Below are 16498 nucleotides of genomic sequence, written 5' to 3'. Positions count from 1 at the left end.
AACGATTGTGATCTCGAAATTTGATGGTTTGAGGTGTTAATCGTCTTTTTTAGACGAAAGTTAATCGTCTTTGTGTTAATCGTCTTTTTAGACGAAAGTTATTAAACAGTTCTTCAGAAATGTTTTCATGTATATCTTCTGGATATTATTTTCATATAATTCTTTTAAAAAACTTTCATGCCTTCTGGACATTTTTTTTTCATTCAGTTCTTCAAGAACTTTTCTTAAATGTTTTGTAGACATTTTTTTCTTTCAAATGGTTCTTCTGGAACCTTTCATAAATGTCTTCGGGATATTTTTTATATGGAGGCCATGATCTGATGACACATCTACCATATAATCATAAACCAACCACGTATTTGATATGAGGAGACATAGTCTACCATATGATAATAATGATTGTGAAAGTAAAGCTTACCATAACAATTGGTTTGGATTAAACTATAATTTATAAATATATAAGATGAAATATATATATATATATATATGTATATGTATTTCTATATATTATAATACTATATATATATATGTTATAGAAGAACAAGAAAAAGGAAGAGAGGCCAGAATGGGGAGAAATGATTTTTTTTTTCTTATTCTTGTTCTTACTTCCACAAAGAGCCAGTATACATATTTATGGGTTTAATGCAAAAAAAACCATCATCTTTATTTTTTTTGCAAAAATACCTATCAGTTCTGAAAAATGCTAGTCAATCTAGTAACCTCCAAAGTCACCCGCAAAACAATCCAAACCTATATCGATGACGTGGCAATATTTAACTCTGTGAAAAAAAACATACAGGGGTTTAAACGCATCGTTTTATTGGTGGAAAAACTTCAACCACTCTTTAATTCTATGTAAAAAGCAGCACACAGATTTTTTTATAACAATTTTTGGTTTGGCTTAAATCGATTTGGGGAAAGCAATAAAATTAGGGTTCTTGAAACATAATCAATCTTGGGGAAGAGGAATATGAAGATCTGGAAGTCAGAAGCTCGATTATGGTATCGAAGGCGGGATCACTGAGAATGAATGGGGGAGCCACGACGTAATCTTTCATCAATCTCTTCTCCAGATTCTCCAGACGCTGGAACCACGTTGGCATCGATATCGGAGTAGGCTCATTACTCTTTGCCGACGTTGTTGGTATATTCATCATCTCAGGAACATAAGGAGATCGATGAAGAAGAGAAATGAAAGATGTATAGAAATAAATCAGTAATAGAGTTGCTTATTCTAGTTTTGATTTAAGGAATTGAAGTTGGAAATTGTAAATTTCTATATGATTTAATTTTTTGTTTAGATTAAGGAATTATATTTCACGCTAGTCTCTATGTGCCTTGATTACTTTTGAAATAGTTAGATAACCATAAAGAAAGAACTGGAGTTGTATGAAGATGATTCTGGATAAATTTGTTGAAGATGTGTGCTCAGATGCATTATAGAAGGGAGATGTTTCTTTTTTTTTTTTGTTTCTTTATTTATTTTTTTAAAGCATCACATATTTTCTTCTTTTTTAATTGATTTTGAAGATACATATACAATTTCCAGAAAAAATAACATGATTTTTCATCTCTTCTATCAGACAGAACACAGCGTTTTGAAAACCATCAATGATATAACGATGATTTCACGGAGGGGTTGTTTTGCGGGTGACTTTGGAGGTTAGGAGATTGACATGCATTTTTTAGAGTTGACGGGTACTCTTGCAAAAAAAATAAAGGTCATGGATTTTTTTGCATTAAACCCTTATACTAAGTAAGAATACATAAATTAATAAGCAGTAAAGTAGGTAACTTAAGGCCGTGAGTTGGATAATTATCCATTTTCAACAGAATATACCATGATATTGTAGACAACATAAATCAAAATTTAGAAACCTAACAAACAAATTACAATTTTTTGGAATGTTTTCAAACAAATCTACATGTTCATTGCACTAATTGGACAAAACGTCAGCTACAGATTAAAGGAAAAGAGAGACTAAGATTGAGATTAATCTTAGAAGAAGCTAAACAATCTCTGAAGATGATGGATGGAGCAGCAGATGATGAGAATGCTTTGCTGGTTTCACTGAGTGAGATAACACATTGCTTCTCCAACGTTGTTGATAGTTATGAAATCTTTTAACTCTCGATTTCACTACAAGAAAACATAGTTTTTATCACCATATTTTGTGACAGTCTTTTTGGTCGCAAGAATGTCAGTTCAGAGGTACAACAAATGCAAATTAACGATGAAATATGGTAGTGATAGAGGGTAAAAACAGAACTCAGCTCAATCTAGGGATTTAAAGAGAATCATTAGAGACCTGCTTCTCAAGAATATTAATTTAATCAAATCTTACGCAAGGAAAGAAAACAATTGTCTGTTTATTAATTCTCAAAACTCTGAATTAGAAACCTAATAGAAGAGAACTATATATAGAACTCTTACCATCAAAATAAGAAAGTTTACTCCTAATAGAAATAGAAAACTAACTAGAATTAGGAAATAAGGAAATAGATAAAAAGAAATCTTGAACTAAAAAAAGGAAAGTCGTTGGAGCTGTTGATAATTTTCTAGGATGATGCTGCATCAGGACTCCTGGGGTGAGATAGATTAGTCGCACGAATCGAAAGGTGTATCTGACATATAGATAACAAGATATATATATATATATATATATATATATATTTGACATTAAGTTATAATATCCGAAGGAAGGCGGAGATGATATGTGTGTGTCATTAATGCGTTCTAAAACTTCAAGTGGTCTCATATTCTTATCTTTGAGCTTGTTGTATGCACGAGCTAGCATGCAATCACTAGTAACGACAACATAAACAAGATCTCCAACCTCAAAGACAAGGTGGCATCAGTATGCATCAGCTGCAGTTTTATAAACCGCAAAAGCTTCCAGTTAGTCTTTGTCTGCAAAATGTTGTCCATGAAGGTTTCAGCAACAACATGTAAACAAACTTGGTCCGAGAAAGAAGATAAATCATGTATCACTTATGGTTGAACTCCCAAGGATAATCTAAGAGTAAGTGACAAGCGTCCATTGGAACGAAATCAGAATATACTCAATCATGATATGTATCTCCAATCAAAAGTGCTACTAGAGAACGATGCATCACACATACTTCACTAGATTGTTGTAACCACACAAGGTGATAAGGATGAGGGTGTTCTTCGTCTTGAAGTTTCAACTTTTGGACAGCGTCTACCGCAATCATGTTCTCACTGCTGACAGAATCAATGATTAACTTACAAACCTTTCCTTCAATTGTGCAACGTGACTGAAATAGGGTGTTGCGTTGTGGAATTCATCTTGGAGATGAGGTGCTAAACAAGATCTCTGTAACATTATGAGACACTAGCCTCAGCTTCCAATTCTTCCATCGTCTCATCCAATTCATCGATATATACTCAAGTTGCACATCATGAACAGATGAATCAAATAACAATCCTTGATGGTTACGTTTTGGACAGGATGACTGTCGATGACCAGGCTTGCCACAAGAGAAACAGTGAAGCGTACCAACCCGATTTGTGTGGTTAGGGTCCACCAGAATTATTCGTGTTTCTGGATGAATGTGCATAATGTCTGTTGCGGTGGAAGGAAGACTTATTGGAGTAGAAGTTTGAGGTTGTCGTGAAAAATTCCAAGCAGAATAGTAAACCTTCGTTTGAGATTTGACAGTTAAAACTTGTTAATGAGCTCCAGTGTGATCGTTAGAGGATTAAACAGATTCAATGTGTGTTGAATTGTTGGCGTAAACCACAGATGAAACGAGCCACAATCTGACTTTCAGAATCTTGAAGATCAATCCAATTCAACAACAAGAAAAATTTGATGGTGTATTCAAGCCTGATCCTCCTTAACATTAAACATTTTAATTTCTTCATGTTTGTTGAACTCTTTCCTTCCACATTCCTGTGTTACTTGTTTTTTTTTTTCCTTTAATGGCTTCCATCTTCATTGTTGCTTTTTCTACTTCAGGTGTCTACTTTTTTTTCAGAAATGTTGCAATTCTTCCTCATCGGTTTAACTGTAGGATTTATTCTTCTTATATTTCCTTACTTTTTTCTTTTCCGTCAGTTTTTATCTTCTGGTCGTTCCTTTGGTGTTTCCACTTCTTTTACAATGGTTCCGCAAAACCATCTCGGTTCTCATCGTTCTTTTTTTTCTTCTAGGTTATATATAATCCCTACTCCTGAACCTATTCTGTTCCTAAGGTCTTCCCTAAGACCTATTTTCCTTTGACATTGGAATACCCAAATTGATAAATTTTTCAAGGAGAAAAACTTCATCAAGTGTCCATATGAGCATGCCCTCTATATCATAACTCAAAATGATGATATATTGATTGCATGCTTGTATGTAGATTACTTGATAAACACTGGTAGTAATTCAAACATGTTTGGAGAGTATAAAAGAGAGATGATGAATGAGTTTGAGATGACTGATATTGGACTGATGTCTTAATATCTTGGAATTGAAGTGAAACAAGAAGACCATGGAATCTTCATTACTCAAGAAGGCTATGCTAAAGAAGTGCTCAAGAAACTCAAGATGGATGACACGAATCCAGTAAGCACGCCAATGGAATGTGGAGGCAAGTTGTCAAAGAAAGATTAAGGAGAGAGTGTGGATCCAACACTCTTTAGTTTGGTTGGAATTCTTCGTTATTTAACATGTACAAGACCTGACATCTTATATGCGGTTGGAGTTGTGAGTCACATAGCTTTATCTTATTTTGAATTTGAGTCTTGTTGTTTCTCTTGCTTGCTTAGTTCTTAATTATTACTTGTTTCTTGTTTATTTTATGTTTTAGATCATCTTGGTTACCAATCATTCATCTGTTAGACTTGGGTTAAGAATTAATTCATCATAGTTCAAGTGCCTAAAAATCTTTATTTGGATTCACACCTCAAATACTACAGTGATATGAGTAGTTTGAGTAATTGGGTTTGAACCTAAAAGTTCCTACTATCAAAATTCCTACAACAACTCATTTCAAGGCATTTAAAAGGATTCTTTGCTATATCAAAGGTACCATAAACTTTGACTTGTATTACTATGTTTCTGACCATATAAGCTTGTTGGATACAACAATAGGGACTGGGGTGGAGACATAGATGACCAGAAAAGCACTAGTGGCTTTGTGTTCTTTATTGGAGATATAGCCTTCACATGGATGTCGAATAAGCAACTGATTGTCACCCTTTCTACGCGTGAAACAGAGTATGTAGCGGCTACATCGTGTGTTTACCATGCTATTTGGTTAGTTATTGAGGGAGTTGAGTTTGCCACAAGAGGAGACAACAAAGATCTTTGTGGATAACAAGTCATCAATAGCCTTGGCAAAAAATCATGTCTTCCATGATCGAAGTAAACACATTGACACTTGCTATCAATACATTAGAGATGTGTCACTAACAGGGATGTGTAATTGGAGTATGTGAAGACGAAAAGTAGCTGATATATTTACCAAACTACTCAAGTGTGAAGACTTTATCAAAATGAGGAGTTTGCTCAGAGTAGAAAATCAAGTTTAAGAGGTGGTGTTGAAAGTTAAACTTGATTTTGGATTAAGTTTAATTATTTAGCTAATGATCTAATAACTATCTGTTGGACCCAATTTCTAGAAATTTTCTAGAATTATCTTCACATCTCTTCATCTCTTTAAAACTTCTAGAAAGTAATAATCTAGATATTTTTATAAAAGTATCTAGATTATTGTAGTAGAATAATCTAGACACTACAAGAAAAACGAGTATTGATAGCACATTAACATAGCATGATTTCTATAACTGCTATTAAAGAGGATATTTCGGATTTGGATATTCTATTATAGCATTTTAAACACGTTATACCGAAATTTCACTAAGCGGGAACAAAAAATTAACATTTGGAACCTAAATTCTGTGATGAGCGTCAGTAGGCAAAAAGAGAAAAAAATACTAAGTACCCCAACTGTGACTCTTCTTTTTATATTGTTCGGAGAAGAACAAAAACAAGTTCTTTGGAATATCTTGTAACATGGAGGCTATAAATACCTCCATCCTCTCTCATTTGTATCGTGATGTATGAAGTTGTTCTAAGAACTCTAAAAGCAATAAAATCTTCTTCTTTCTAAAAGTTTATGTTCTCTCCAAAATACTTAAACACTTTCTCCATCACCAAAAAATATTTATTCCCAACAAAGACATCATCGAGGTTATTGAACTTGTTCCTTTTGTTTTAGAGTGCGGAGCGACACTTCATGAGATCTCTCTGAAAGTCTTAATGTCAGTTTTGACTTATTTCATAGAATCTACATAAGGGATTTGGAGTACATGTCTACCTTAATGTTTGAATGAGTCTTTGGTCACTCTTCAAAAGATCTAATTTTGAGGATCACTCAACGATTTGTCCTCTAGTTTGTTTTAAATTCAAACGAGCAAGAGGAACATGATATATCTTTCCTCGACTAAATTGAACCAGAAACTGTCCTCGACGTCTTCAAACCTAACTCCATTAATTTTACTATTTAATGAGAATCTGGATCTTGTTTTGGGTGAAATTTTGTTAACAAAACGTGATTTACAATTTTAATTGTATGTGTAGGAAATAATTATAATTAATTAGTTTATGTTATAAAACTACTCTTTATGTTTCAGAATATAAGCCATTTAAGATTTTTCACACATATTAAAAAAATTATTTAATTTTATTTTAATATATCTCTCATTAATGTATTATATATTATGTTCACACTAATTAATTAGCTAAAGAACTAGGGAAAAAAAATAATTTTTTTAAAAAGATTTGGATTAAAACCCGAGAACAACAATTATTTTAAAACAAAAAGTAAAAATTAAAATGATTTATATTTAGAAACAAAGAAATTATTAATTTTAACAGTTTGGATAATGTAGGAATAAACTATATTGTGTTGTGAAAACTTAGATACTTTATTAATCACTGGAATGTATATATAGAGTACATAGGGAATCTAGGTTAAGTACAATGCCCTGATGGGCCTAATGGGCCGGTATAAGAGTCCATATATGATATGTGTTATAACACTCCCCCTTGGACGAGTGAACCGGGCCAGCTACTCAATCGGGATCTCGATAATGCGCTGGGGAATGTTGCCTCATTAAAACCTTACCAGAAAAAACCCAGTGGGACAAAACCATGGTGAAGGAAAAAGAGTACAACACGCATTACTCCCCCTGATTGTAGCATCACTGCAGATCTCTAAGTCTATACATTCCTATCTGTTTGACGAGCTTCCGGTGTGTTTAAGTAGGCAATGATTTGGTGAAGAGGTCAGCTGAATTCTCACTGGATCGGACCTGCTGAACGCTGAGAGTGCCGTCCTTCTGCCAGTCTGAGGTTGAGAAGAACTTCGGTAGAATGTGCTTCGTCCGATCTCCTTTGATATATCCTTCCTTGAGCTGAGCTATGCATGCCGCGTTGTCTTCATACATCACCGTGGGCTGTGTGTCTTCGTCCATACCACAATCTCTGCGGATGTGCTGAGTCATGGATCGCAGCCAGACGCATTCCCTACTAGCCTCATGAATGGCTAGGATTTCAGCATGGTTTGATGAAGTGGCAGTGAGTGTCTGCTTCATTGATCTCCAAGAGATGGCTGTTCCTCCATGCGTAAAAACGTAGCCAGTTTGAGACTTGGCAGTGTGCGGATCTGATAGATATCCTGCATCGGCGAAGCCGACTAACCCATCTTTATTTTGGTTAGTATAGAAGAGTCCTAAGTCTTGAGTACCTCGAAGGTATCTTAGGAGATGTTTTATACCGTTCCAGTGCCTCTGAGTTGGGGATGAACTATATCGAGCGAGGAGGTTCACGGCGAAACATATGTCTGGTCTAGTGTGACTAGCCAGGTACATTAACGCTCCTACAGCACTGAGGTATGGCTTTTCAGGACCAAGGATTTCTTCATCATCCTTTTTGGGACCAAGAGGGTCATCACTTAAGCTTCTAACTACCATTGGGCTGGTCAATGGGTGAGCTTGGTCCATATTAAATCGCTTGAGTACCTTTTCGATATAAGCCGATTGATGCACAAGGATTCCTCCTTTGATGTACTCAAGTTGTAATCCCAAACAGTACTTTGTTTTGCCTAGGTCTTTCATTTCGAATTCTGCTTTTAAGCAGTCGACTGTTTGGGAGATCTCACCAGATGTTCCGAGGATGTTTAGATCATCCACGTATACTGCTATGATTACAAATCCTTCGTTTGAGTACTTCTTGATGAAGATGCATGGACTGATGGGGTCATTTTTGTAGCCTTCTTTGATGAGGTAATCGCTGAGGCGGTTGTACCACATACGCCCACTTTGTTTCAGTCCATACAAGGATTTGTTCAGCCTGATGCAGTATTGATCTCGAGATGCATTTTTGTCTTTTAGTTCAATGCCATCTGGGAGTCTCATATATATTTCGTTGTCCAGGGGCCCATAGAGATATGCGGTTACAACATCCATTAACCGCAGATCAAGATTTTCTCTTATGGCCAGACTTATGAGGAATCGGAATGTTGTTGCATCCACCACTGGAGAATAAGTCTCCTCATAATCGATTCCGGGTCTCTGTGAGAATCCTTGTGCTACAAGCCGTGCTTTGTATCGAACGACTTCACCGAGTTCGTTCCTTTTGCGCACAAAGACCCATTTGTGGCCCACTGGCTTGATGTGTGATGGGGTCCGGATGATCGGACCGAACACGTTTCTGAGTTTGAGACTCTTTAACTCCACGTTTATGGCTTCTTTCCATTTTAGCCAATCTGTTCGATGTGTACACTGTGTTATTGACGTGGGTTCTAGATCCTCTTGCGTGAGCGCAACATCAAGTGCTACTTTGTATGCAAAGAGTGCATTTAAGTCGACTTCTTTTCGATTCCATTGTATTCCGGACATATTGTAATTGATGGAGATCTCATTGTTATCTTCTGAACCTGGAGATTCGGCGTCCCGAACTTCCATTGAGGGTTCATTAGATTGAGTCTCAGCCGCGGCTATGTCTGATATTGCAGGAATCCCGGTTTCGGTTATTGCACCTTTCTTTGATTTCTGGGGATTCTTATCTTTGGAACCGAGAGGTCTGCCCCGTTTGAGACGTGGTGCAGACTCTGTAGCAACTTGGGTCTGTCCCGTTGGGACAGCTATTCGTACTGGTGCATTACAAGCTGGGATGTACGATTTGGTTACTTTGGTCGGGTCAGCAAAAGAATCTGGCAATTGATTAGCTAGCTTTTGATAATGAATAATCTTTTGGATCACTGAATCACATTCTAGAGTCCGAGGATCTTGCCAATTTAATGATGTTTGATTCCATGAAAGATCTTTGACCAGCTTGTTTGTCTCACCACCTAAAGAGGGATATACCGATTCATCGAATTGGCAATCCGCATATCTGGCCTTGAAGAGATCTCCAGTGGTTGGCTCGAGATATCTTATGATGGTGGGAGAGTCAAAACCAACATATATTCCCATCCTTCTTTGAGGTCCCATTTTGGTTCGATGTGGTGGAGCAATGGGTACATATACTGAACACCCAAATGTTTTGAGATGGGAGATGTCTGGCTCATGACCCGAGAGTAGTTGGGATGGGGAATATTTGTGTTCACTAGATGGCCGGATGCGTATGAGTTCAGCAGCATGTAATACTGCATGTCCCCATGCTGAGGCCGGGAGCTTTGATCTCATGAGTAATGGTCGGGCTATCCATTGAATGCGTTTAATGAATGATTCAGCCAATCCATTTTGAGTATGGACATGTGCTACAGGATGTTCCACGGTTACCCCCATGGCCATACAGTAGTCATTAAACGCTTGTGAGGTAAATTCACCAGCATTGTCAAGGCGGATAGTCTTTAGTGGGAAGTCAGGGAAATGGGCCCGCAATTTGATGATTTGGGCCAAGAACCTAGCGAAGGCTTGGTTCCGAGAGGACAAGAGACAAACATATGACCAACGGGTCAATGCGTCTATAAGGACCATGAAGTACCGGAATGGTCCGGAAGATGGATGTATAGGTCCACAGATATCGCCCTGGATTCTTTCTAGGAAATGAAGTGTTTGTTTAGAGATTTTAACTGGTGAAGGCCGAGTGATCAATTTGCCTTGAGAACAAGCTGTGCACATGAGGTGTTGAGGATAAGCTCGGTTTTCTTTGAGGGTATGCCCTTGAGAGTTTTGAATTAGTTTACGCATCATATTTGCACCGGGATGACCGAGCCGGTCGTGCCAAATAGTATAATCAGTAAACCGGGCTTTGAGAGTGGTATTAGCTTCAATCATACTGACTTTAGCATGGTAAAGTCCAGTAGAGAGCGCGGGTATGGTTTCGAGGATTTGTTTATGGCCGTCTACGGTTTTAGTGACTAGGAGGGATTCTTTGTTCCCTTGACCTTGGGTTTCTATGTGGAAACCATTCTGTCTTATATCCTTGAAGCTCAGAAGATTTCTCTTCGAACTAGGAGAATATAGAGCATCTGGTATTTCAAGTTGTGTGCCATTTGATAGCAACACATAGGCATGGCCATATCCTTCGATAAGGTTTGAGGGACCCGCGATGGTGCTAATATTTGCGGTTTGATAGGTTAGGTTTATGAAGTAACTTTTGTTTCTTAAGATAGTGTGGCTGGATCCACTATCTACGACTATGGTTTCCATTTGCTGGTGTGCTTTTCCACCTTTGGATTTCTGACAGGCTAATGAAACTGGGAGCTAATAGACCTCAGTTAGCCGCTACAAATTCCAAGGATTGATCACCAAAACTGGAGAAGCTGCTGGTTGAAGAAGGAAAAACTCGGATCTGGTTTTTTTTTTTTTTTTTGGTTGATCGTCGTGTACTGTAAGTGTGCGTGAGGGCGCGTCCGACGTTGGGTCGACAAACGGTTTTCACCAGTAGATTCGTCTCGTCGAGGGCTTCGATTTGATATGTAGATCGTCTTCTGGTTCCTCACGGTTTGGAAGATATGCGTCTTTTAAGTTTCGACTTGCTTTTAGGGTTTTGGTGGTGGCCGGATTTATTAGGGTTTTTCGCTCAGAGAGTCTTATCGTGCTGATAACGTGTTGTGAAAACTTAGATACTTTATTAATCACTGGAATGTATATATAGAGTACATAAGGAATCTAGGTTAAGTACAATGCCCTGATGGGCCTAATGGGCCGGTATAAGAGTCCATATATGATATGTGTTATAACATATTGGAGATAGTCTACTGATTTGGTGAGTTTGTCACCCTTAGAATAATGAATTTTTCAAATGCACAACAACATGTAGTACCTGGGGATCAAATCCATATAGACTGAAATATGAAGCATTAGAGGTTTTCTGACTTTGGATTGAGCTAAAACAACAGAATAAAAGCTTTTGGGAGATCAATGATAAGCAATATATAAAATAGAGATAAACAATATGAGAAAACTTTAGACAATGGATAATTCGCAAACAACCTAATAGACTTAACTTTCCGTGGTTATTAAAACATGAAAACATGCATTAGTCTAGCAAGTTAATAAGATTGTTCACGATGCTCTGCAACTCAAATTTTGATTGTTACGATGCACTGCTCACCAAATATTTGATCAAGCAATATAAAAAGTTTTTAGAGAGTATATTACCAAAGATCAAATCATTAGATGGCCAACCACGTAACCAGCAATTAGCACAAATAAATGTGAAGAACCATATGATAAATTTTTTTAAAACTTCAATATCAAATTTTTTTATGCACTTCTTGAAATACCCATGATCTAACAAGTGGTTTACTCCCACAAGGTGGAAGTGTACACGCAGAGTAAAAATCATTGTATTGTTAAAAGAATAAGGGTTGAACAAAAGGAGAAAACTGATAACACCGGATTTTGACCATTTTTATGGATCACTTTAATGTTTTTTACAGGTGTTTTTACTCCATTTTCAAAGGTTTTCAAAGAATTTCTATATTTTCGGATTTTAAAAGACTTTTCAGGTAATTTGGGATAAATAGGCACAAATTGGAACAAAAAAGACTATTTTGGATAAATGCAGACCGTCAGAACTCTCATAGAGAGACGAAGACCTTCTCACCGTCTGATCACCCTCAAAATTGGACAACTTATAGAAGAATCAACCAGCTTTCAAATGCACTTAGTTTGGAGACATTCCAACGGTTGGATCTCAAGATATTCCATTAGCCCCGGAGCCACTCGAAGACGGCCAGCAAGTCACGCGACCGCGGCCAACAGCCCATTCCCCGCGGTCACAAGCCTCCCGACCGCGGCCAACCACCTATTCCCCGCGGTCACGTCACTCCTGACCGCGGCCGGCTAACTCCGAACTAAAGCCCATATTTCTGAAGCCCAAAGTCATTCTCAGCCTCAATTCCGGAACCCTAGAGACCATGGAGTATTGAAGACTATAAATACTTGTCATTTAGGTCGTTTTTAGACAACCACCCTTCATACTTTACAGAAACCCTTTTTCCTTTAGCCGTTTTTATGCGATTTTTGTAGAAGATTGTTCAAGTCCGAGTTCTTCAATAAAGAAACTTTTTTCATCTCTTTTCTTTACTATTTTTAGTTATTTTTATTAAAACCAATGATGATGTCGACCTCAGCCATGTCTGAGTAGATCCCGAGTTGGGCTTAGGGTTCCCGAAAGGGGCTCTCATAATCGATTAAGACATCTAGGTTTATAGATCTGGGATTTCAACTTTGTTCTCTGTTTATTCTTGTTCTTATTGCATGTATGCTTGATTAATCGCCTAGTATCTGATCTAGATAGTTAGTGTTGCGAAAGTTTTCATTAAGTATCAGCCCTAGAATGAAACAGGCAATTTTTCCGTAGGAGTGGAAACCTACCTGCAGCGAGATTGTGAGTATTGACGAGTCTTGTGCAGCTCTTGCGTTTTCTCCCTTCCAGGGCCAGAGTGGAAACCTACTGGTCAGGGTTGCGAGAAACACTTGGTTATGATCACGACAGTGACGTAATCATACCGCCGTACTCTAGCTCTAGAACCCTATATATCGATATCCGTCAATCCCAATCTATCTACCTTAGTGTTAAAACCGATTATGATCCCTTAGAGTTCCCAAAAGCTCAGCGTTTTTAGCCATAGTTTACAAACCAATCGGTTTTTACTTGTTTATTTAGATCTTCATTTCAATTGCTTTAGTTCGATATTTTACTTCCTTTACCTGCTTTCCATTCAATATTTCTACTTGCTTTCTAGGATAGATTTATTTGCTATTTTTAAGTTTTAGTTTAATTCGTGATAAACAACCAACCTTTAAAACCAATCTAGTCTAGATATAAAGTTAAAAACCGTAGAAGAATACCAGACACACAAATCTCTGTGCATTCGATCCCTAAATACTACAACTGATTAACTGTGCACTTGCGGCTTTCATTTGTTTTTGTTATGGGTACAACTTGTTCCCTTACGCAGTTGACACGCATCAAGTTTTTGGCGCCGTTGTCGGGGATTTGTTTCGCTGTCTTTTGCTATTTTTCTTGTTTTAACTTCTGTTCTAGACACCTGATCTCTAGTTCTTTCTTAAAGTTTTGCTGAATTATCTTTCCCTTCTTTTGTTTTTCTCTGAATTGCATGAATACCAGGCGCAGACCTGTAGAAAACATTCCAATTCTAGACGAGATAGACAGGCACGAAAGAGAACTTCGAAGACTTAGACGAACGCAAGGAATGGCCAACAACGACGATTCTGGAGATCCTATTAACCGAGCTTTAAATATGGACCAAGACGGGTCCGAACATGGAGAAAATGAAGAGAATGATCACAGAGGAGGTGATCATGCTCGACAAGATGGAGAGGAGGATGAGGTTCCTCCAAGAAACCACCAGAACCGCGAAAGAGAAGAACGTGAAGACCTTGACGCACCCATCAATGCAGCCGATGGTGACCACCAAGGAATGCAGCTGACTGGGCGTGCTAACCGCCCTGTGCAGCCAGCATATCAACACCGAAGACAAGCCAGAAACCACCACATAGCTGATTTTGATGCACCTACTCAAAATTTTCAGAACCGATCTGCAATCCAAGTTCCATTTCTGAACCGGAATGAGTTTGAAGTCAAGCCTCAAATCATCTCATTGGTGAAGCAAAACCAATTCCATGGAGTTCCTTCTAAACATCCAATGGACCATATCGAGCTCTTTGAAGAAATCTGCAGCATGATGAGAACAAACCAAGTTACAGCAGACTATTTAAAGTGTAAGTTGTTCCCTTTTTCATTAGCAGACAAAGCTCACTGTTGGTTGAAATCTTTGCCTGCAGGATCGATTACTAATTGGAAAGAGTGTAAAACTGCTTTCCTGAATCACTTCTATACTAAGTCAAGGTCGAACTTGTTGAGAACAAAGATCTCAAGCTTTCAACAAGGACCGACTGAATCTTTCTATGAAGCCTGGGAACGTTTTAAGGAGTATGAACGTGATTGCCCTCACCATGGATTTCCTGGATGAAGCCTGCTGAGCACATTTTACCGAGGTTTGCAACCAAAATACAAACTTTCGCTTGATACAGCTAGCAATGGAGATTTTAGACAAAAGACGATAGCCCAAGGAAGAGCCCTCATCGAAAATTTGGCTCAAGCCAATAGCAATGATTGTCCTGAATACGATCGCTCGACAAAGCAAACCGGAACAAACAACAAGGAGATAACCGAGTTGAAGAACATGATGAGCCAGCTTTTGAAGAGCAACAATCGCCCAATCCATGCTTGTGAGACCAACAATGGCGCAGAAGAGGAAGGGCATACTGATATCGATCACATTAATCAAGCCTTTCAAGAAGAAGAGGTGAACTTTGTAGGAGCACAAGCACCATATCCAAATCGCTTCAACAATGGCTTCAACAACAACTTCCGGAATGCAAATTACAACAATCTCTCTTACCGCATTCCAAATGTGGAGAATCCTCAAGACCAGTACTACCCACCACAGAAAAAATCCTTCCAAAACAAGTTCCAAGGTGGAAACTTCGGAGGGACAGGAGCTTATCAACCGCGACAGCCATATAACTACCAAGGTACGGGTTTTAACAATCAATTTGTACAACAGCAAGGAGTCACGACGAACCAGCTAGCTTCACAAATCGGTAGACTTGAACAGTCCATCCAACAGCTCGTTATGACAAATGAAAAAGCATCTAAAGACATGAACGTGAAGGTTGATTGCATGTACAATGACCTGAACGGGAGGTTTATCTTCGCACGTCAAAAAGCTAGACGTGCAAGTTGCCCAAACAGCCGACTCTATGAAGAGGCAAAGTGGAGTTCTTCCAGGAAGAGTTGAAGATAATCCTAAGAGGTTTTGCAAAGCCATAACCACACTGCCCGAAGAAGAGGCCAGAACCGATGGAAAGAAAGAAGAAACCCCAATCTTTGTACCACTTTACAAGGATGTCGATGCCAAGCAGCCACCATTTAAGGTACCTCAACGATCACCGTTTCAAAGGCTTACAAAAGCCGACGATCCGGGACGTTTTGTTTTCCAATGTTTCATTTCAGGAATCAGTTTCACAGACTGCCTGTGCGATTCCGGAGCCAATGTCAACATCATGTCAAAGACATTTGCCAAAAAATTGGGCATAAAAACCTTAAGGACATCGACGGTTAAGGTTATCTTTGGAGATTCATCTCAAAAAGATATTGAAGGGGCGATTCATGATCTACAAGTTCTAGTGGGAGACAAGATTGTTCCAGCAGATTTCCAAGTCCTGGAGATAGATAAAGACAAGGAGAGGCCACTCATTTTTGGGAGACCATTCCTAGCTACCGTAGGAGCAATAATCAATCACGCAAACCGGCATGCTGTTTTCCTCAATGTAGATCGCAGAAGGTTTTACCCGACTATCCTAGATGATTTTCCAAGCAAAGGAAACCGGCCAAAAAAGAAAGAAAAGGAGAAGGCGAAAGCTTTTGCAAAGATCAAGATCATCATTCCACCGGATGCAACAGAAACTAGTGAAGACCAAATCCAGGAGCTGATCGAAAACACAAAAGGGTTTTAAACAATGTTAAAGTCCAAAAGAAGAGTAAAGAAAAGAAGACAGCACCTCAAGGAGAAGAAGTAAAACCTCCAGCGACCGGAAGTGATAAGGGCACATCAAGTGGAGTGCCATTCAAATCAGCCTGATTCTTCATACCAACGTCGAGCTATACGACTTAAAACAAAAGCGCTTAATGGGAGGCAACCCATTTAGGTACTCTTTCTTTTAGTTTTATTTTCCTTTTTACAATTTATGTTTTCTTTTCCTTTTAAATTTCAGATATTTTATAAAACAAAAACACAAAAAATCAGAAGATTAGAAAAACCAAGAAGAAAAGGATAGGTTTTTAGCTGCTCGGCCCGGCAAAGACCAGAGAGTTGGACAAAGGCCGCAGGAGAAAGAGCCGCGGTCACGACCAACCGACCCGCGGCCAAGGGAGCATCGACCGCGGCACTGTGAATGTGACCGCGGCCGAGCCCTCAATCGCCGTGGTCGCGCGTC

At 38.5% G+C, this 16498-nt stretch overlaps 1 non-coding gene across 1 annotated transcript; it reads right to left on the bottom strand.

The window, feature by feature from the left end:
* Nucleotides 1-14354: 14354 nt before the first annotated feature.
* Nucleotides 14355-14459, bottom strand: LOC112084884. The gene has a single exon (XR_002898540.1). It is a non-coding gene; the product is annotated as a small nucleolar RNA R71 (small nucleolar RNA).
* Between the last annotated feature and the right edge of the window lie 2039 nt (nucleotides 14460-16498).

The sequence above is a fragment of the Eutrema salsugineum genome, unplaced genomic scaffold (assembly GCF_000478725.1).
Source record: "Eutrema salsugineum unplaced genomic scaffold, Eutsalg1_0 scaffold_4, whole genome shotgun sequence".
NCBI classification, from domain to species: domain Eukaryota; kingdom Viridiplantae; phylum Streptophyta; class Magnoliopsida; order Brassicales; family Brassicaceae; genus Eutrema; species Eutrema salsugineum.
Note: the sequence above shows the minus strand (reverse complement) of the source record. Positions and strands in the feature narration are given on the sequence as shown.